Source organism: Canis lupus, chromosome 14 (genome assembly GCF_011100685.1).
Source record: "Canis lupus familiaris isolate Mischka breed German Shepherd chromosome 14, alternate assembly UU_Cfam_GSD_1.0, whole genome shotgun sequence".
NCBI classification, from domain to species: domain Eukaryota; kingdom Metazoa; phylum Chordata; class Mammalia; order Carnivora; family Canidae; genus Canis; species Canis lupus.
Genome location: NC_049235.1, coordinates 25,333,153 through 25,357,180, shown reverse-complemented (window position 1 = coordinate 25,357,180; position 24,028 = coordinate 25,333,153). Strand labels below are relative to the sequence as shown.

The 24,028-nt window shown below is 34.6% G+C and overlaps 1 long non-coding RNA gene across 2 annotated transcripts in view; it reads left to right on the top strand.

Moving 5' to 3' along the window:
- LOC111098672 overlaps positions 1 to 24,028 on the top strand; it is a 159,128-nt gene that overhangs the window by 3,786 nt on the left and 131,314 nt on the right. For both annotated transcript variants that reach the window (XR_005369176.1, XR_005369177.1), the window contains exon 2: positions 16,285 to 16,346. This is a non-coding gene — a long non-coding RNA (uncharacterized LOC111098672). The remainder of the gene's footprint in view (positions 1 to 16,284; positions 16,347 to 24,028) is intronic.

The window sequence follows — 24,028 nt, the reverse complement described above, 5'->3', positions numbered from 1 at the left end:
GTTAGAAATGACTCATTTTCATAGCTTTGAAGCCTGGGAGAATCATAAAATATTGCTAAAGACAGGAAAATGTGTAAGTTGAGGGGAAACGGTCTCAGGTTGAAATCGTGTTAAGAAGGCTCAGAAGTGATGAGCAGTGAAAGTCAGAAATGGGATTCATTTGTAGAGAACAGAGAAAAACCCAGAAAGAATAAAAGCTGTCAATCTATATATTATATTGAACATAAAACATATGTTATATGTTTCTTGGCTTTTGGCCTATTTGTCATGCATAGTCCGGAGTTTATATTTTTTTTCCAAAACAGAAATTGCAAAGGTTAGATTTCTTAGTCTATGAGCAACTGTTGATTTTTTTTTTTTTTTAGCAAATAATCACACATTTATATAGCCAATATAGAGAAAAGTTAAAGGCAAGCATTTGAATTTTATGAACTTGACTTAGCTATTTCTAATTCATATATTAGGATTTCATGAACTTCTGAGATAAATTTTAAAAACAATGTAGTTTGTATACAAATTGAAAAACTGCCCTGTGATTATTGTTTTACCTATAATTCCATCGAATTTTGGCTGTGATTAAGAATTTGTTTGCTTGTTTGTTTGTGATTAAGAATTTAAGTGAATGGTGGGCGGGATGAGAAAGATGCTAATTTACTTTTAAGCCACTTAGGTTACTATTGCTTTGCCAGCATAGGCCTAACCATGTAAGAATTCATTTAGAAATTAAGCCATTGAAAAGAACTGTAACTTGTTCATCACTTCTGTTTACCTTTGAGTTTTAATAAGACCCATTATCATAACTGATTACTAGGGAACAGTGAAATTTAAAAAAAAAAAAAAAAAGCAAGGGGAGCCTAGGTGGCTCAGTTGATTAAGTGACTGACTATTGATTTCAACTCAGGTCGTGATCTCAGGGTGGTGGGATGGCTGGAGTCCTGTGTGGGATACTAGGCTCTGTGCAGAGTCTGAGATTTTTTTCTCCCTTTCTCTCTGACCCTCTCCCTACTTGCCTGTGTGTGTGCAGGCTCTCTCTCTCTGAACTAAATAAATCTTAAAAAAAAAAAAAAAATTACGAAACACCAAAAACAAAACCTCAAATCTCTCTGACTAGGTAGTGCTTTTAAAGAAAAGAAGTATTAGAATGATTATATGTGGGTCAGTGTATAGTCCCTTTAAGGGTGTCCTATAACCATTAATGTTTACATATGAAAAGAAGTTCCTCACTCATAGCTTGTTAAGGTATTGCTGAACAGAATCATAGTGTTTCAGAATAGCCGTTTCAAGTAATTACTACTACTATTAATATTATTGTATTTCCATTGCCCTTCATTAAACTAAGAGCATATTGGAAGTCTAATACCTAAAGCAGACAACACTCTTGAAGTTATAAAGTGGGGCTGGGAGTACGGAGCTTCATTCTACAGTTGCCTCCAGTGATTTGGCCCTCCCCTCCCCTGTGGGGACTCAGCCACTCTTGGCCTTCCTAACAAGAAGCCCATTTACATGTGAAAACATTTTAGGACTGCCTGCATTGCAGTATTGATCATTTTAATGTCTACTGATGAGTGGAGCAATGAATTTTTATATTGAGTAGGTTCTAGGGATTTTTCTGTCCTCAGGTTGGGAGCCTCTTACTGCCCTAGGGCAATGAACTTCAGGCAAATGTTCCCATGAACAATAACTAGCTGCATTCACCTGACTCCCTATTCTTGCTGGTTTCTGGCTACCATGATAATCTATTAATAATTGGAGTATCCTGAATAATGGCCCCAAATACATCCACACCCTATTCCTTGGAAACCTGCAAATAAGATATTAGAGGCAAAAGGGACTTTTCAGATGTGATTAAAATAAGGCTCTTGTGATGAGGATATTATTATTGATTATCATGATGAACCCTAAACATAATCAGAAAGGTCCCTAGAAGCAGGAAGCAGAAGATTTGACTAGAGAAGAAGAAAGGGAACTTGATGACAGAACAAGAGGTTGGAGTGATGTAAAGAAGGGGTCATTGGCTAGAGCACAGATGGCCTCCAAAAGCAGAAAAGGGAAGGGAAAGGAACTTCTAAAGCCTCTAGAAGGAACCAGCCCAGTGAAGCTCCAGAACTATTCAGCCTCCAGAACTATTAGAGAATCAATTTGTGATCTTTTTACACTGCCAAGTTTGTGGTAGTTTGTTACAGCAGTCATAAGAAGCTAATGTAATAATCATCAATAATTTCATAATTGTGTAATAATAAAACCAATAAGCTTGCATTTTTTATATAATAAAAGGCTTCCTTATTAAAAAAGATGATGTATCTCACTACTGTGGCACTTTACACTTTTTGGTGATTTTATATTATTATCTTATTTGATTCTCAAAATCATTTTATAAGGTAAGCAGGAAAAATATTATACCTATTTTATTTATGAGGACACTGAAACTTGGGGAGCTTACACAACTTGCAGTAAAAAGATGTTATTTGACTCTTTGCCTAGTGTTTCCTGTCTATACTGTCCTGCTTCTTTAGAAAGAACTTGGAAAGGCATGTTTAACAAGTTACATGACCACATTTATTTAAAGGCAGGCAAACTGCCCCCCCTTAACTAGGAAAATACAAAATTCATCACAAAGAGGAAATCTTCTATCCTAAATTCATGTTGAATAGCAGGTTACTGATTGGTTAATGCCAGGGCCTCTCCACACAAGAAAGATTTGGTCAGAATATTCATCTCTATGTATATTACTTAACATAGAGTGTATAGTTTAACATAAAGATTTATGAAATGAGACAATAAATATTTTCAGAAGTAATTAAATATAATCTTAAGTGTATGGACAGCTAAGCAGATTGAAAAACAAATATATACCACTAGTGTTCCTTTTTGGCCATGTTTTTGTATTTCTAAATATCATTTAAGGAGAGGTAGGAGTTTAGAAATTAGAATGAAAGTACATTTTTAGAAGGTATTAAAGAGATTATAACTATGTCAGCTTTATTTTCATGCTGTGTCTGCAATCTCTAGTAGGGAAGCTGATAATATGCCTTTCACCAAGGCTTACTTTCTCATTTTCCACGGTCAACATGATAATTACTGTAAAGGCAAACATGGCTGAGTACAGGTATATTCAACAGGTAAAGCATACAGTATAAAGTCTATACTGTAACTATGCAAATGTCATCATTCTCAAAACCTCAAGCAAATATTGATTAAGAATTTTAAGCTCTTCAAAGGGTTGCTGGAGCAAAATGAATAAGTTTAGGAGCTTTTAGAGGTTGTTTTTGCCTCAGGTGTGTTTCTGGAACTGACTGATTCCATACTTCTCAAAGAAGGCAGTGCATTAAATGGCTGAAAATAGTACAAGGCAACAGCTCAGAGACACTTTAAAATGAGAGATAAAAATTATTTCATTTTTCTGAAAATAAACTCTGTAAAAATCCATTTTAACTTTAACCTTTACATTATTAAATAGAAATCCTATTTTATTTTAGTTTCTTTCATATGAGTCAGATTGGCTATGATGCATCACTTAAGGAAAGATGATTTTGATGGGACATTATTGGTAAGTTGATTTTATTGAGATCTTCACAAATTGGCTAGCCCACCATGTAGTGTTAGACCTGCAGACATTAGCAATCAACCCTTACATTTTATACCAGAAGAAACAGAGGCCTAGGAAGATGTTGGATGGCATCACCATCCATGCTGTTAATCAAATTAAAAACCCAAGCAATAAACAAACCCAAATAATTCTTTATATACATAAGAATAGTTTGTTGTTATTTACCACTTGAAAAAAATTCTCAAGTCTGCCTACTATCTTCTCTCAAATCTTCATACCCTGAGCTTCTCTCATTAGGTATACTCCAATGGCATATTACCTTTGTCTTCCATCATTCTCTCTCCCCTTTCTCTAATTTATTCTCTTCATAAAGCCAGAGTGACTTCTTTGAAGTTCATATATGATCAGATCACTTCCTACTGAAATGACTTCAGTGGCTACTCATTGGTCTTGGGATGAAGAACAAACTCTTTCACTTGAACCCTGGCTGCTTCTCATCTCAACTTTTGCTTGCTTCCTGTCCCACCTCATTGATCATGGCTTTGCAGCCACACATCCCTTCTGCGCATGCTCTTCATTCTATAAGGGGTTCCCTGCCCAGTTTAAGTTATTCCCTTAGACCTCCACTGGGACAAAGCTTCCTATAACAAGCCTTCTTTGACTTTCTGACTTAATTTAAAAATCCCCATCACAGTCTGTCATGTGACATGTGCATTTTCTTTATAGAGCTTATGACAGTTGTAATTTCACAGTAATATGTGTGGAATAGTCTACCCTGTGAGACTGTAAGTTCCAGAAACAACAGTGTCCATATCCTATATTTTTCTCACCACCAGTGCTCAAAGTCAATCACAATATCTAAAGAATAAAATTCTAAAAGTGAGCTGACAAAATGAAAAATATACAGTGATTTTCAAACTATTTTAGCAGCAGAAACATTCCATTAAAATCTCACACAAAACCCTAGAAAATAAAGGAAATAAAAGTGACATACTAACACTATACACTAAGTATGGTTTTATACTATTTAGATAAAATGAAGTCATCAAAAATGTAGATATTTGGGAAACCACAAAGTATCTTGGGAAGTAGCCAAAAATTTGGATTAGGAGATGTTGCATTTAAAAAAAAATTAAGCACAAATGAGTCTTAATGTCCATTTTATCTAGTAATTTTGTTTTGGTTAATTGAACAAAGAAAAATCCAAATATACCTAGATAGACAGCTGCAGTAATAGCAGCCAGCGTTCTATTCACAGGATGTTTTTCATTTAAAATGTAGCAGGATCCTGGATAGCAGATTTTTTTTTCACAGTTCAATCAATAGCAACCTCTAATAACTTCTTACATTTTCTGATCAGTGAAACATTTAGAATGAGTAGAAGAATAGTCTCCTCAGCTAGGTTGGAACTTTTTTTGGTGAAAAATAATTTTTCAAATATATCTTAAAACATTAAAAAAATTGAGTGATTTTAAAAATTAAATCTCAGGTCACTGGCATTTAATTAATATGTCTCCAATATTCTCTTAAATCAAGGCACTCTGTCAGAATCCATTCACTAACATTTTATCTGCAACAATGTGCTTTAACATTCCAATCCCCCACTGCCAAAATGAGCTTATTGAAAAAATAAAAATATCTAACCTATTCCACACGAATTATACAAACATGTTTGGGAGAGATGAGGTGTATGAGATATTAAGCAAATGGATTGTTTTCATCAGCAAAAATAATGCCTTTGTCTCATATGACATACTTAAACCCCCACCTGCTGGAAATATTTCTGAAAAAGTCTGCTATTTAATAAGATTGTTAATACATTTGACAATTTTGTGACATTTCTCAAAACTGTTTTTGAAAGATGCTGGCTTCTATAATTTCTTTGCAACATGTGGTGCTGACTTGAACACATTTGGGCAAAAGATTCCTACTTGCCATCTCGGCAGTTGTTGACCTCAGTACTTTCACACTGTCAGTACAGATGTCACTACATTTTTGCCAACATCCTTTATGGTTGTTAAAAACTGATCCAAACACTAGACAAAAAATTCTCCTGTTGTCTAAGTGTCAAGTGTTTAAATTAATGCATCCTCCTCACCTGCACCTGCACATACAGTATAAAACAAGAAAATGGAAATCAGAAATACGTGTATTCTCATTCAATTGAACTGTGAATAAGGCAGTTATGAATCTCAGCCGATAAATTCAAGTGCACGGGAATATAAATATTTAATCTAACAATTTGTACTCCTAGCTCCCATTTACTGGAGTGGAAGTAGCTTAACCAGTTGAGTGTTTCTTCATATCTTCAGAAGTGTCTTAAGTTTTTCAGCGAGTTTTAGATCTGCGACCCCTTGTCCTCGATCTTTGAGCTCTGTTAGTGACTGCTGAAATAGTCCACTTCCCTTTTCAAATCCTGTGTGTACTTCTGCTACCTACAAACTTGCTAGAGCATAGAGGGTTAGGGTTTGGGAATCTGCACATGGGAATCTATACTCTTGCATACCAAGATACAGCTCTCAAAAGACATCCCTTCTCAGGAGTCGTCCGGTCTCATTGGCACTCACTATGGGTCTTAGGGCTCAGGTCTCCTGTCTTCACTAACTCCCTGCTCCCATCATTCCTTCTTCATTTTTTTTTTTTTTAAACTCTAGGGATAAGAATGCCTTATTCTTTTCTGTCTGCCTCTTAAGGGAAAAAACCCCACAAAACTCAAATATCCCAAGTTTTATAAGGCTACAGTTTCTGAAATATTTAGTTAATAAGAATTTACATACTGGGGTGCCTGGGTGGCTCAGTTGGTTAAGCATCTGCCTTCAGCTTCAGCTCATGATCTCAAAGTCGGGCTCTCTGCTTAACAGGGAGTCTACTTATCCATCTCCTTCTACCCATCACCTACCCCTGCTTATTCTCTCTCTCATAAAAATAAATAAAATCTCAAAAACAAAACAAAACAAAACAAAGTACTTACATACCTACTAAATGCCAACCACACTTCTCTGGTATTTTAGCAGTAAGCAAAGTGACAGTCTCTGCCCTCATGAAACTAACATTCTTGGGGGGGGGGGGACAGAAAATAGCAATTTAACAAATAAATATTAATCATGTCCTCTTATAATGTGAATTTCTATGAAGATAAAGCACTATAATGGGATACATGAGACAAGATTTTTGAAAAAGCAGTAATAGAATGCATGAATAAAATAAAGAATTTGGGAAGAAAAAAATAGTAAGTGCAATGGCCTTGGAGTAGGCTGGACTTGGATAGTTTTAGGAATAGCAAGAAGACCAATATAGTTGAAGCTGGGAATGGCAGGGGAGGAATGGTCCACTAATGTGGACCAAACAGCCTTTTTATCTTTTTCTATCATCATCCACTTCCATAGTTAGCACAGGGCTGATGGGAAAAAAGAAAAATCTGAAACAGAAACAGAAAGGAAAAGGAATGTAGGCTACTATCCCAAATGTTATCTGGCTTAACAGAGATACACTTAATTTCAGATTTTGGAAAAAAGTATCAGTCTTGTTGGATGATCATTCTAGGAATCGTTTCTGCTTTGGGTTATCTGACAATGGCACTAATTCTGTTTCCCTCTCAGTCAATCCCTAGCATGTATTTGTTGTAATGTTAGACATCTAGGATTTAAATATCTTTTTTCCTAATTGTATCTGCCTCTTTTTCGAATGTGATGAGTTTAACTCACCCTATCTGTTACATAAGTCTGTTTTAGCAAAGCTAAGCTGTTCACAATAAGCATAAAGGAAGCAGAAGCTTGAATTGTTTACATTCTTTTTTTTTTTTTTTTTTTTTTTGAGAGTGAGAGACAGATGAGAAGAGAGAAACTACAAGCAGGGGCAGAGGCAGAGGGAGAGAAAGAATCAAAAGCAAACACCATGGCCAGTGCAGAGCTTGATATGGAGCTTGATATCATGATCCTGAGATTATGGCCTGAGCTGAAATCAAGAGTCAGACCCCTAAGTGACTGAGCTACCCAGGTGCACCTTTTCAACCTTTATTTTATGTTTCAAAATTATATGTAACATTGTAGGGACCACAACACTATTGTGTAGAAGTGATAACATAAAGTTCTTCGAATTTGGGCAGTATTTATCTACATTTATGTAAAACATAAAAAACAAATTTCTTGTGCTTGAGTGAATTCACATGAAAATTTTGAGGCTACTAAACATCACAATTGTTGATACAGTAGAAGAAATACTCTGTGAGGATAGAGTAAAAATTGTCCTTGGTTCTTAAGTCTGCTTAATCATGTCAGAGTCATTGGTCACAATGAAATTTTATTTTTAAATTTCTTGTTTTTAAAATATGACAGAATCAACTTTAAAAAATAATTGTATGCCACGCTTGAAAAACAAACATTTGTAAACATAAATTTAGACAGAATGTTTATCAAAAATATAAAATTTATATATTCTAGAAGTACAATAACCCCCAAAACTATTTATAATATATAATGCAGCATTATTAGGACAGAATAAATTATATGTTCACTTGTTACTATATAATTCTCAAGAGTATGCATGGAATTTGCCTAGCATTTAATTAAGTCCATTTCATGTCTGCCATAAAATAACACAAGCTTGCAGAAAAGAGTCATGCAGACCAAATAAAAAGAATTATATGGGCAAAGCTACAAACTTCTTAATAGTACGCAGGAAAAATAAATATATGCTCAAGGATGGCAATAAAATTTTATCTGGGTTTTACAAAAATGAGTTGAACTACCAACAAAAGTTAATAATAGTCAATGTGTTAACAGATCCTAAAGCCCACATTTGTGAGTGTAGTTTACTCATAATGTTTTCAAATATTTAAACATGTTTTAAAATGAAAATGATGGGGCTCCTGAGTAGCTCAGTTGGTTAAGTGTACAACTCTTGATTTTAGCTCAGGTCATGATCTCAGAGTCCTGAGATCAAGCCCCGGGTCAAGCTCCATGCTGGGTGTGGAGCCTGCTTAAGATTCTCTCTCTCCCTCTTCCTGTGCCCCTTCCTAACCCCTCTCTCTCTTTCTCCCTGTCTCTTAAAAATGCAATCATAAATTTGTACAATATTTGAAGCTAGATCAAAACTTTGAAACTTTTATTATACACAATGATCTGAATATAGTAAAAAAACCAAAATAATACGTGAACTGCTGGTGATACAATCTGATCAACCTTGCAGACAAATGAAATATCAAATATTGTGGACTGAGAAAAAGAAAACCTTTTATCAACTCTACATTTTTCAGAGATCCAACATATTCTAACAGGCTCAATGTAGAATCAGAGACAATATCACACAAAATGCTTAGTAGCATTAGCAAGAGTAAGAACCAAATCAGAAAGCAGTAGTCTACATTTAAAAAACAAACAAACAAACAAAAAACCAGCAAGCCTGACTTGGAATATTGTATGTCACTGTGACTTCTCTTTAAGAAGGGTGTGACAGAGTTGCAGAAGCCTAGGGAAGACTATTTCTAAATAATCAAGCATCAGCGGCACCTGTGTGGCTCAGTTGGTTAAGCTTCCAACTCTTGGTTTTGGTTCAGGTCATGATCTCAAGGTTATGAGATGGAGATTGAGCCCTCGATGGGCTCTGCACTTGGTGGGGAGTCTGCTTGAGATTCTTTCCCCCTCCCTCTCCTTCCTTTTCTGTTCCAACCCCTGCTTTCACTCTCTCTCTCTATTTCTCTCTCATAAATAAAAGATTGATTTCTTCAGTTTCCAATGATAGATTAGGATGGACTGATTAAGTTCTTTCTCTAATTCATTTTCTGATCTATCACTACATTTCTCTTTCTAAAACACAGACCCGATATCACTCACCTATAAAAAACTTTTTAGAGACTTTTTCATCCCTATAAAATAAATTCTACTTTCTTTTTATATCAAGTCCACAACAATCAAACTCCAGAATAAGGTTTTATTTATATTTATGGTCATTTTCTCTTCCCTCACACGTTGTTTTTGTAGGAATACTTATCATTTCCCAAGAACTGCTTGAAACTTAGAATATGCCATTCCCTCTAGAAAAAACACCTTTACTCCCAATTATGCTTTACTACCTCATCAAAATTATGCTGTAAGGAAAAGGAAAAGTAAGGAATGTAAGGTTCCCTCCAATTTTTATCTCCAATAACAATCTTACCTACTCCTATAATAATATTTATTTTCTTTTTCCTTACTCACAGGGCTCTGCTTTTTCTACAATAGCCATATGCATATCTTAAGAAGAAAAAAATACATTGATCTCAGAATCCTTTATAATTAGGAGTGGCCCAGAATAGATGAGATACGAGTGGAAGTCATTGATGGGATTTCTAGGACCTTCATTTGTCCTTTGGCTTTCCCCTTTTGACTATGAAACAAGATCATCTGTTAAAGCAACAGGATAAAAAGACATAAGGAATCTGGGTTCCTTGAGATGCTTACTTCCAAATTTTATGTTATATGTGAAATATTATTCCTCTAATTCGTTTAAGACAATGTTCAGTTATATTTTGTGTACTCCAGTGTTATAGTTACTTGTTTGCATTTAGTCTCCTCCACTGAAGTGTAAATTAATTTAAAATATGCATTCATTATGCTTTCCACATAGTATAATGTCTAGCACAAAGTGGTCATTTATTAGCAGTGGTAGTATAATTGCTACTATTAATAACTTTATTGTGTTAAGACAATGTCGCCAATCAGAAATATATGGGTAAAAAATTTCATAAATGTATGGATCATGGATTAATAGATGACTAAGAGAAGAATTATGGCTGCAGGATAGTATATTTAACTTTTGTAATATCATAGGGAAGCCAACCACCAAGTACCCTTTGGCCATTATAAGCCTTAGAATATGGAAGAGTATATAACTTTTACTTAACCCAACATGACATGTTCTCTTTCTAATGAGAAAGTCTATGGGAAGAAAATTGTGATGCTGAAGGACTCTCAGAAGAAAATAAGTCAGAGGCATAAGACAAAAAGTGGTTTTGCAACTAAGTTTCATGCCAATAATCTCAGATCACACTCAGAATCAGGAGTCTTGAGCTTCTACTTCAAGCAAGATGGAGTAGAAATGCTATCCTCCCTTTCTCCTGGCAAGTTTAAATATAAGCCCTGGACTTTATATATAAAATAAATACAAGAAAATTCTGACATGTGGAGAGGGTAAGCTTACTGATTAAGAACTTCAGAATCAAAAGAATCACACAGTGAGTTTCTTTTTACCTTATATATCTTAAACATAGAACTGAAAAAGCCAACAACCTGGATAAACCAATTGACATGGACTAAAAAGTACCCCTGATCCCTTCCAGCCTATTAAGCCAAAGAATAAGGAAAGTGAAATCTAACAAGATAGAAAAATTTTAAGCAGTAACCATTCCACATGAGTTACACCTCACATAACACACTATAACCTGACCCCACCCCACATCAGCAAAGGACCAGTGGGAGGCCTGAGCTTTCTCCATCATCAGGACACAATGAGACTTGCTCTCTTCCCCTATCTCTGACCAAAGTGGTGCCAGAATAAGACATGTAAGGAGCTGAAACATTCATCCCCTTTGAGTGCTAACATCCAGGACCCCTGTAGTGTCAGTGATGACAGGGGAACCCTGGATATCCACTTCCACCCAGCAGTAACACGTGCACTCCTCCTCCTCCATGCTTGTGTGGTGTCAGAGGATGCCTAAGACAGAGTTGGGACTTTCAACAGTGTCTGGAGGTGATGAGGTTGGGGGAGGCGTCATGAGAAGCAGTAAAGAGACACTCCTACACCTCACAGCCAAGGAGAGATATCAGTTATTTTTAGTGAGGATCTGAAACTCCCACTCCATTCAGCGGTAATGAGGACCCACTCCTAGGTACCAATAGAAACTGAGTGGGGAATATCAACTTCTACTTCCACCTGGCAATAATGAGATGTAGCTCTCCTTCCTTTACTCTGCTGGAGCAGTGTCAAAAGGAGTCAGAAAATAGAAGGTCAAATAAGGTCCAGAGTTTTATAACATGACTTCGCAAATGGCTAGGTTTTAGTTAAAAAATTACTCACCAGGGGCGCCTGGGTGGCTCAGTCTGTTGAGTGTCCAACTCTTGATTTTTGGCTCAGGTCATGATCTCAGGGTCCTGAGATTGAGCCCCACGTTGGGCTCTCTGGTCAGTGTGCAGTCTGCGAGGGATTCTTTCCCTTTCCTTCTCCCTCTGCTCCTCGTCTCACTCTCTCTGTCTCATTCCCATAAGTAGTAAGTAAGTAAGCAAGCAAGTAAATAAATAAATAAATAATCTTAAGAAAACTACTCATGATATCAGGAACCAGGAAAATTTCAAACTGAATAAAAAAGGACAATCAATAAATGCCAACACCAAAATGACAGTGCTATTATAATCAGCTGGCAATGATTTTAAAGCATCTATCCTAAAAGTATTTTTTATCAGTAACCAATTATGAATATGCTTGGGAAAAAAGTCTCAGTAAAGAAATAGAAAATCTAAGCAAAGAAATAGAAGCAATGAAGAAAAACCAAATAATATCTTACCTATGGGGACGAACAGTGCCAATCATCAGATTTCTCATCAGAAGTGATGGATGCTAGAAGGAAGTGTTGTCTTTTTTTGGGAGCTAAAAGAAAAGAATTGTCAATACAGAATCCTATATCCAGAAAAGCATCCTTCTGGAATGAAGGAGACTTCAAGACATTATCAGACAAAGGAAAATGAAAAGTTTTCACCCGCAGAATTACTCTAAATGAATGGCTAAAAATATTCTGTAAGAAAAGAAAGGATAAACGATGGTATCTTGAAACATCATGAGGGAAAAAAGAATACTGTAAGAAAAAATATGGATAAATATAATAGATTTTCTCTTAAGTTTTATAAATTATGTTTCATGGTAGAAGAAAAAATTATAACACTGATATGATAAATATATGTAGAGGAAGTATTTAACACAACAATCTGTTATGGTCCTACAACTTGTATATACATGTTTATACCATCTTTATTTGTAATATCCCAAATCTAGACATAATACAAATATCTTTCAGTGGGTTCATGGTTAAACAAATTGTGGTACATTCATATTATGGAATACTTACCATCAGTAAAAAGGAGCAAAAAACTGATATAAAGCAACAACATGGATACATCTTCAGGAGATTAAGCCAAATGAAAAAAGGCAATCTTCAAAATGATACATACTGATATGATGCTATTTGTGCAATTTTCTTGAAATGACAAAATTCTAGAAATAGAGAATAGATTAGCTGTTGCCTATAAATTAAAGAAAGGATGTGGATTAAAAGGAAATGGATATGTCTTTATGATAAAGAATGACATGATACCATGTACCATGATAAATGATGAATCACTAAATTCTACACTTGAAACTAATATTACATTGGTGTTAGATCACTGGAATTTAAATAAAAACTTGCAAAAGAAAAAAAAATGCACCATGAGGAATCTTTGTTTTGTTTTTGTTAAAGCTTTTTTCTTTTTTAAAGATTTTATTTATTTATCCATGAGAGATACACACAGAGAGAGAGAGAGAGAGAGAGAGGCAGAGACCCAGGCAGAGGGATAAGCAAGCTCCATGCAGGGAGCCCAATGTGGGACTTGATCCCGGGTCTCCAGGATCATGCCCTGGGCTGTAGGCTGTGCTAAACCACTGAGCCACCAGAGCTGTCCAGAATCTTTGTTTTGATGGAAGTATTCTGTATTGATTCTTAATGTCAACATCCTTGACATGATACTATATTATAGTTTTGTAAGCTATTACCATGGGGGAAAACTAGGTAAAGAGTACAATGTATTATTACAATATTCCATATTTTTTCTTACAACTGCAATATGAACCTACAATAATCTTGAAATAAAATGTTTAATTAAAAAATTAAGGTGGAATAAAAATATTTATAAAATGACTAGTTTCACATATTTTTAAACTTGAATTTCATTAAAATGGCTTTGATGTCTGACTGACAGCCACACACACACAAATATCATCAAGAGGTGATTTTTCATTGTTCAGGACAATTACAATGAGATAGTTTACAATTTTTATTTCTCTAAGTTTTAGTTTCTAGGATTCAATTGCTGAGGTCCTGAAAATTTAGCAAATTATTTTCTGCAAGATTGGATAATCTTGGAATCTATGGATAAAAACTATTTCTTTATTTGTTTATTTAGCATTTGATTGGATAAAATAAGATTTTCACTTTAGATATTTAACTGTCAACATTTCTTGGGGTACCCGGGTGGGTCAGTTGGTTGAGCCTTTGGCTTGTGATTTCAGAGCAGGTCATGATCTTGTGGGTTGTGAGATGGATCCCCCTGAGGAAAGAGCTTTGAGCTCTTTGAGAGATTTTTGAATCTTTGAGAGGTTCTCTCCCTTGTCCCTCCCCCCACTTGTGCATGAGTGATCTCGCTCTCTCTCTTTTGAATAAATAAATAAATCTTTTTTTAAAATGTCAGCATTTGTTTTGTGCAGATCTTGCATCTATAAAAAAAGGCAATAACAAAAAAAAAGGCAGTAACATTTTTTCCTAATAAAGGATATCATCCATATTTAGTTTTATCTTGAATATATTCTATGAATAAATAAAAACAAATTATATTTGAACTAGTCACAGATCTGTGGAGTTAGAGGAGACCATACAAAGTCATTTAAAGATAGCATTGCTCCTCATTTTCTAAATTACAGGAAAAAAAAATAGTGATTCCAGTAATGAATAATGCAGGCTATTATCACCTTTTCAGTGAGCAAAATTTTCTTTCTATGCAAAATACATAAATCTGGAGAAATGATACAGCAGTGGTCCTGCCTTATAAAGAAAAGAGCGCTCACATTCCAAACATTTAACAGCATATCTGTAGGTATTTGTGTATACATGTTATACATATTCTTTATGTAGGTGTTTGTGCAATACATCTTATATCTTCTCTCTCTCTTTTATGTATATATATATATGATTTTCATTTGTGGAAATTTCTCTTTTTGTGCTTTTCCAGAACTCAGTTGAGCTGTTGTAGCTACAAAGGTGAAGTAGAGACTTAGTGGCACTTTGTCTCAGAAATGCTATTTGCCTCATAACACAATGGGCTCTATTGTAAAATCAGAAAAAACAAGCAAACGAATAAATACACCCTGGGACATCTGAGTGGTACAGTCAGTTAAGGAGCCAACTCTTGGTTTCAGCTCAGGTAGAGATCTCAATATTGTGAGATCGAGCCCCGTGTTGGGCTCTGTGCTTATCATGGAGTCAGCTTGGATTTCTATCTCACCCTCTTCCTCTACTCCTCCCTCCGGCTCTCTCTCCTTCTCTCTCTCTAAACATAATAACTAAATCTTCTTCAAAAAAAATCCTTGAACCATAAAACCATAATCTTAAAATCCCATCTATTTGTGCAGGCTTTTTTTGTACCCAAGTTCATCAGACTGAAAGCAGGATCTGATTTCCCATAAAAATATGTGGAAACAATAATCATAACATCTTAGTGAAAGCTCTTTTGCTTCCCTTAAGGCTTCCTTTGCTTTCCCTACCTTTAAAAGTATTATTTTTTCTTATTTACAACTAGCAGAAAAATGATTTTTTTTTTTTTTTTTTTTTTTTTTTTTTTTTGCTTTCTTGGTTAAAAAGAGACCGGATTCTTTTTAAAAATGCTTTTCTCATTTCAAATTTTTACATGCATGGTGGTATTATTATCGGTTGTTCTGCTGGTGTTAGTTTCTAAAAATTGTTCTAAAGAGTTAAATTATATGGGACACTGCAGTCATACAGTAAAAATGTAATTATGATTTCTTAATGTTGTTTTAATTTGTAATAAATAAGTCTCCTTTTTGTGTTGGTGAATTTTCATTCACCAATAGTTTTGCAATAAGCAAAAACTATTGGAAAATTCATATTATCTTTCTCATATCTAAATGATTTTGGATTTATACAGTGCTTCCTTTTCTGAAGTTGATTGATTGATTGATTGATTGATTGATTTATAAATATTTTACTTATTTATTTATTCATGAGAAACACAGAGAGAGAGAGGCAGAGACACAGGCAGAGGGAGAAGCAGGCTCCGTGCAGGGACCGCAATGCAGGACTCAATTCTGAGACTCCATGAACAGGCCCTGAGCGGATGCTCAACTGCTGAGCCTCAGTTGATGCTCAACAACCCAGGCGTCCCATCTGAAGTTGTTTTAAAAATAATTCATCAGCTTTTTCACCACCGTTTTGAAGAAGAAAAAAATGATGTTTCCTTTGACTATCTAACCACTTATTGTTATTCCTATTTCTCTGTTTACAAAAAGCTAGTATATTAAAAGCATTGTACTTTTCAATTAGAGGGGAAAAATAAGAAAGAAAAAATCAGTTAGGTAATTTTGCCCAAAAATATAAGTTTAGGAATAAGATTGTTAATAGAAAACATATCATTCCATGCATCCTATCAACCAAGGCAAAAAGGAAAACGTTAAAAATTTCTTAAAGAATTATACTAGCTCACCAGAGTAAAAATAAAGCGATAATACAGAACTGTTTGGGATGTGAATGTGCTAGAAATTATTACTTTCAATAAATCTTTTATGAAATCTACAGAAATATTCTTTTCATAGACTAGAGATTTTCTTAATATATATTCGAGGGGTTGTATGCAAAAACTTTATTCAGATATATCCTATGTTAGAAACCGAACTAAAAATGTGAACCTGATCTTTCAATTCTTATGTTATGTCCTGTTGTTTAGATACAGTCTAGACTCCGCTGTTCCCTTTTTGCGAACCAGTCCAACTCCATGAAGATGAAAAAGTAGGTATTGTTTATGGTCGTTGTATCAGCCTGGCCATTGGACCCCAGGGTTGGACTTGTTTAACAAATCAGACAATTTGCTGTAATGAGATGGCTTAAACACTCATTTTTGCCTATGTCTAAAATTCCTTTATATGGAAATAGAAACTTTTATTTCACTATTAAAGTAATGCATATAAAAGTAATTTTTTTCTAGAGAAAGTAATAATTTCCTCAATCTATCGCTAATTTTTGATGGAAGAGAAAACTGGTAGCAGGAAGGTGATTTGGGGGTGAGAGAAAAAAAGTAAACAAAATAGAAAAGGTATGTTTCTGTGGTCAGAGTCACGTAAAAGAATCGGCTGTATGCTTATTTTAAACTACACATTTCTGAATTGTATCTTCAAAGGTTCTGCTTTATTATGTTGGCCTGGGTTTTGGGTGACTCTTCTTTGGGCTGTCAATGCAAAGAGGCCATCAGTGGGAGGAAGAGCCAGAAGCAAAGGCCATTTTGACAGCAGGATCAACAGGTGAAAAATGGGCTCCACATACTCTGTAGTGGCCAATCACAAAAAAAGTCAATTTTCCCCCAGGAACATTAGTTAGTGGTTATTTCAAATTAAGATTGTATAACATAAAATATCCTTTTGAAGTTGAAAGTGTGTTCAATCTTCTCCTTAACTGCTAAACTTTATGAATGTTTATTATGTGCCAGGCAATTTTCTGAATATTTTTCATTCATTGGCTCTTTTATCCTTGGATTATTAACCATGAATTTGCCTTTCAAATATCACTTAATGAGAGAGATGTATTTTAAGAAAGTACATATATCTAATAACATATGACTTGATATCTGAGAAACATAACCTACCAGATACTAATTTTATAATGTATTTTACTGTTAACTAAATGCCAGAACAGTCTTAAAAAAGTCTAAGGGCTTCATGTTGTCCTTATTTACTCCTATAGGAGAAGCAGTAGGTATTCTACAATAAATTGATCATCCTTCTATTATTGAGGAGAGAAAAATAAAACAGAAAAAAATAAAGAGGAAATGGAAGGACTTGAAATATGCAGAAAAAAAAATAACTCAAAAGGCAGCAAAAGCTAATGAGGTAAAATGACCTAGTTATAAAATCAATAAAGCAAAGATTGATGGACCTTCTTTTTGTTTTTTGCCAAAAGCACTAAATGAATAGGTAGATTAGAAATAAGACCAAAATGCATCAGCTAACTGATAGAATCATTTTGATATTGTGCAATGAAATAAAAATCTCCGTAATTTTTGTAGTTGCTCAAATACTTTTGAGTTAGGTTCATTATATCAAGGGCTTTAGATGTGCTATTTATTTTTCACATATCTTTTATCAGTTCATATTGTTTTTAAACACATTGCAATCTGTGGTACAGGTTAATCTTACTACTTGAAAGTTCTTTGTAAGTGAATTTTCATATCCTAAAAAAATATATTCTGAGCCTTACATAATGCAAGAAGATTGTAGTACAATCCATTTAAAATTGTACTACAAAATTCATTTTAAGTTTTAAATACTTAGTCCAAGATCACTTTTAATATATCAAATAGATGTTAAAATATCTATTCCTTCATATAGATTTGTCTTCTTTTTCAATAGCTACAATAGAGAAAAACAAAACAAAACAAAACAAAAAAAAGAGGAAACTGATAGGATGAGGGAAAAAAATGCCAATTCTTGAATACATTATATATTCATATCATTTCCCCATATACTGTAGTCTATTGGATATAAACCTTATATTTTTAATTTTTCAATTTAAAGTTATTGTCTAATGGAATATTTTATTGGGTGGGTCAAGAAAATTTTCATTATGAAAATTTTAAGGAATAACTTTTTCAAATGTTAATAAATCACTTTCAAATATTAATAAATCACTTTCAAATTAATGTGTATTTAGGATACTTGTTTCTTTAATATTCTTTTCATTTAGTCATTGAAAATGCCTTTTCTTATCTCTGTAACTAAATTAAATCTACTCAAATTTATCTCTGTTAAACAAAATGAAACCTCAGATCTTTTTCTTTTTTTTTTTTAAGTTACCAGGCAGTACATAATTTTCAGTCCATCAAGGTCAGTTTTATATTTTGAAGAGAATAGTGGAGTTTGTTAACCAGATGGTGGATTCCAGGCATTCTTTTATTTCATATCTTGCATAATATTTAAGCTATATGTTTATAAAGCTTGAGACAAATTTATGTTAAAAAATAAATATCATTCCAATAATATGATTTTTAAATATTTTTAACCAGGAAAGCTAACTTTAATACATGTGAGAGTCTTTTAGAATATTTTTTGAGAGGCTGAAATAAGTTATTTTGAAAAAGTCATTTTAAACTGTTCAGTAAAGATCATGCAAAATAATATTAAATTATAAAAATGATTCAAGATATTCTTAAAATTTTTCAAGTTTCCTCAAAAGTTCACAATGATAATATTCCTTCTTTAAGATTGGGAACATAACATTTTTTCAGATATGCACGTTTTACTTACCTTTTTTTTTTTTAAATTTCCAAAGTGTCACTGAAAAAAAGATTTTCATCCAATTACTGAAGACAAAAATGGCAGGACTAAGGCAGTTGTTGCCTTGAGAAGGCTTGGCTTTGAACCATTCTGCACTTCATTATCCTCTAATCAAGCAGTCAAGTTTCCTCACCTCTAGAATTCACATTCTGCTGATTATCATTTAAGTACATTAATTGGTTACACTGTAATTTCTGGCTAGATTGGTATGAACAAAGAACTGTTACTGATGGCTCATTCACGGTTTTACTCCCTTTTGTGTAGTTGGCTGAGAGATTCCCTCCAGATTTCTCTATCATCACCTACATAGCTCTCCCACTGGCTATAAAATACTGCAGCAGCTTGTAGGTAATTGATCAGACAAGTGAACTGTAAAATATTCATTTTCTACTTCAACAGCCAGATAAATCTCTTGGGAAGAGGATGAAAATATTGCTTATGCACATCAGGGTCGGGAGAGTAATAGCAAGGTTGCTGATAAGCAGGGGTCCACTACACAGCTAATACTTAATTCGGTGCGATGCCAGAGACTGGAAGCATGCAGCATCCCTTTGCCTGAAGCTACAAGTCTCATTATACACTCAACCTGAGGCATCAACATCAGTGCCCTAGTCATGTTGCTCAAAGGATAGTGCTTCCTCTTTTAATTAATCAGGTTCATCTTGGCATAACATGCCAAATAGCCAATTAACACTTAGCTACTGTAACCAACATGCTAAACATGAAATTGCTAATGAAATCAGAGTTGGTAGAAAGGTAGATGTGCAAAGGAAGGGAAAACAGGTTGGCTGGGTGTTTTTTGTTTTGTTTTAATAGCGCCTGTGTTTGTTTGTTTGCTTTTCTTCCTGTCTCCTTCACTCAGTTTCTTTCTTTTCTGCCAACTTTTCAAATAACTGTCAAGCTGCTTTATTGGAAGTTGTTTGAAGTACCCTATACTCAAACTAGTTAAGCTAAGGCAAAAAAGTAGTACATTATTTTAATCCTTTGCTCTAGGGGTTTCAGTAGTAAAAAAAAAAAAATGCTAAGAGACATTTTCCTTGGTTTTGTCCCTATTTCATATCTATAACAGCTTTTTAAGGAGTCTCAAATCAGTGAAATATAAACCTGAAATCATTATTTTTTTTCTACAGTCATCACTTTCACCAGAGCTTTGATATATTTTCCTTTCCTGTCCTGTAATAGAATTAAGGCAGATTTTTAAAAACAGTCCAGAAACTTTGGTCATTAAGATGTAGCATACTTGATAATTTAAATTGTAATCATGGTTGCAGAATCATCTATTTCTTTCTCTGTAGCAAAAGCAGGGTCTTTCCCCCTTTCCGCTGAAGCATGGGTTCTTCTGTATAGATGAACTGGGAAGGAGAAGAAGGATGGGTCACAACTGCACTACTCCCTCCTTGTTCCTTGGACTTACTCTGATGAAATCCTGATGCCTTCTTTCTGGAAGGTGTCCAAAGGATGGTTCTCAGAAGAAAACTCTGGGATCCTGTGGAATCTCTTCACTAAATACCTCTCTATTGTAGAAGGACCCATTCTCACTCAACTCCTTCTAATGGTCTACTCATCTTCTGCCCTCCTCACATAGGCTGTCACTGGGCTCCTCCCACTTTTAGAAGGAATAACAGCAAGATAGTCCATGCTTTTGTGATGTTTACTTGACTTGTGAAGGGAAACACGTGTTCTGTTCCAGGGCATGGGACAGCTTCCCCATCACTCTTTCTCTCTCTCTCCATTACCTCCCTTCACTTTTCTCCCCTGCTTAGACAGGTATAGCCTTTGGATGCCTAAGCAGACATCCAGGTAGGGAGTGGAAAGAGTTTCCCCCTTACTTCAGGCACCACTAAGATTTTTGCTCTACAAGTCATTTTCTTCCCTCTATACTCAGTTGTCTTGAGATAGAAAAGAAGCACTCTCCTTCTCCCTCTCTCTCATCAACAAGGTAATGAGCTTACTGATATGTTGTTTAGAGAAACCCTGCAGACTCTCCCTCTCAGCCTCCTGTTAAAGAGTCAAGAAAGTTGTAGTGGGGGTATAAGGGTTCCCCTACCTCTTAATAAACTATGATAAATGTTCCTGGTCTCAATTCTTAGCACTTATCAGTGGTTTGTGAAGTACTGTTGTTTTTTCTCTGAGCCACACTGATAATTCTGGGGCAACAAGAAAAAATTCACTCCATATCCTTTTATCTATCTAATCTGTGCTAAGAAGCTTAATGGAAAACCAAAAAGCAATCAGAAAATGCCTGCACTGTCTTCCATCTGGCTTTATTCCTTATATAACAAAGGAAAATTGAAAAGATAGTTAAAAAAAGAGCTCCTTGTTTAAAATTGCATCTGGCTAGTGGAAGGGTCAGAGAGTAAGAGTTTTTCTTCCTGAAAGTGGAGTTCTCCTCTATCATTCTTCTCTTTCTATATGTTTCAAAGTCTAGCTTCAGCACAATAAACACTTACCTATAAACCTTTTTTCTGGTTTATGTCATTTTTATATTTGTGGATTCAGTGATATTAGAGGAATGAAATACCTTGTAAACATTCTGATACTGGCAGGCTCCCTCTATTTTCAAAGAGGAAATCACTTATGGCCAACGAATTATATGTTTAGTTTCATTTAATTGTCATCAAAATTAATAGAAATCACTTCAACATTTTGTCAGCAAATAAGAATGGATGGCTGGATGGCTGGATGGGTGTAGTTTTCACATCTTCTCTAATTAAGAATATCAAAGGCAGGTAATTGGGGGAAAGAGCCACACTATTTGAGTAGAACCATAGTAAAGAGGGGGAGGATAGATATTGGCATGGCAGGCAGGTATCTGTGCAAAGGGGACCTACATTTTTTCTTCATAACATTTTATATTTTGTTGATATTCTACAATATATATGCCACTTATATAATTATTAAAAAATTAAGTTGTTAAATATATTTTTGAAGACCAAAAGATTCCCATTATGTAGAAGCTTATGTACTGAAAAAAAGGGGATGACGCTAAAATTTTAGCTCTGGCTAGTTGTAAGTAAAAGCAATTTAAGTGCTTTCTCCTTTTTTTTTTTTTTTTTTTTTTTACTATTTTTAATTTATTTTTCAATTATTTTGTAATGAACATGCAGGTCTTTTGTAATGAGGAAATTAATTATTATTAAAATTAATTTTATTTTTTCTGTAGCTCTTGAAGTGGTTAAAACTATAGGTACATTTTGCAGCTCTGTTGAAGGGGCATTAGACTACAGCTTAAGATGTATACTGAATATGCCAATATCATATAGTCAACAGGGTCATGGCCTCCTAGGGAAGACAAATTGAACACCACAGGGTTTTAATACTAAAGAAAGTACATTAGAAGAGATGCAACAGTGATGCAACAAACAAATCAAAGTTTCTTGGAGCAGAACAGTTGCTTAGTTGTTAACCTAAGTTATAAATGTTCTCATATATAGTAGCTTCCCATCATTTGAAATGAATTTTAGCGATAAAATTATAACCAGTCAATGCATTTACTTACAGGGTTTTTTAACATGCCCCTTAGAATGTGTTCAGAAACCACAAAGCCTACATGCCCCTTGAGATTTATTTCCTTCCACTGAAACACTTTCTGATAAAATAACCTTAAAGCAAGATATTCTAATTTCTTCTATAATTCTCAAGTCCTTATTGTTATTGCAGACATCCTTCTTTTTAATATTTTAAATGGAATATTTAAGGTGTACAAAATGAAAAATATAATACACTAATCCATGTATTCATGTGTACCTTAAGAAAAATTAAAAGTTTCCAACAGACTTCCTGTTTCCAGTTCCTCATCTAAAGAGCCCAGAAGTCACCACTGCATCTCAACAAGTGAAAGGTTTAATAGATTGCAAAAGCAACAGGTTCTTCCTGGATCCACATGGAATAGGAGGGCACAGGCAAATCACTGGTCCCAAGATCAGGATGACAGAGGCATATCTGGGGAGTTACAGCTAACTGGAAGAGAGACTCAGGAGTGGAAGCTGCAGGGAGAACTGGTAATAGGTAGAAAAACCTGAACCATTATTTGTGAATTGCTGGGGGCTTCGTGTGGACAACTTGAATTACAAACTACACAGGGACCCAGACATAGAGGAGTACCTACAATTTTATGTGATTTACCTTGGAGAGCTCAAGTGGGTTTTCACAGTAAATACCAGAGAAAAATCCTCTCTCACTTCCAGCAGGGAGAGAGGGAGAGATACCATTTTGAAACATGCCAGGGACACTCTTCTTAACAGGACCTCAGATGAAAGAAGTTCACAAGACCATAATCTGCTGAGGAATGATAGGAACCTAACTGACCTAGAGAAAGGGAAACCTCCAGCTCCAGTTGGGTCTAACCTTCAGTGAGAGAATGGAAATGCCAAAGGACAGCCCATCCTAGGCTTCCTAAGTCCACCTACCCGGGGAGAAAAAAACTGAGGACATTAGTGAAGTCACAGTTCAGAAGCATAGACTCACTAAAAGACAGATATACTTTAAGATTACAGAATAATTCCCCTCCCCTGACACTTTATTACCACATTACAACAGTTATTTTTGCCTATACTGTCATGTCTGAATATTATGAAAAAATGATAAGGCATACCAAAAGGCAAAAAAAAAAAAAAAAACAACAACAACAACAACAACAAAAAAAAAAGCCCCACACAATTTAAAGAGACAGCAGGCATCAGAATCTGACTTGGCAGGGATGCTAGAATTATCGGGTTTCTATTATTTGTATATCACTCAATTATTCTTTAGGTTGTTATGTGAGAGATTACAATACACATTCTTTGTGATTACAGTAAATTACAAATAAATATCCCTTTGACAATACGAGTACATTAGACTACTTTAATTTTATTTACTTCCTCCAATCTTTTGTGTTATTATTGTCATTTATTTTATTTAAACATATATTGTATCCCTCATAATATATCATTATTATTTTGTAGTATAAACTATTACTGAGATTGCCCATATATTTATCCTTTCCTCTACTTTTTATTCATTCTTGCATTGTTATGACTATCAATAATCATTTTAAGAACTCGCCTTAGTCTCTTATTAGTGAATGTCTGCCGGTGAAGATTTCTGTTTTTGTTTTTATTTTATTTTAAGACTTTATTTATTTATTCATGAGACACACACACA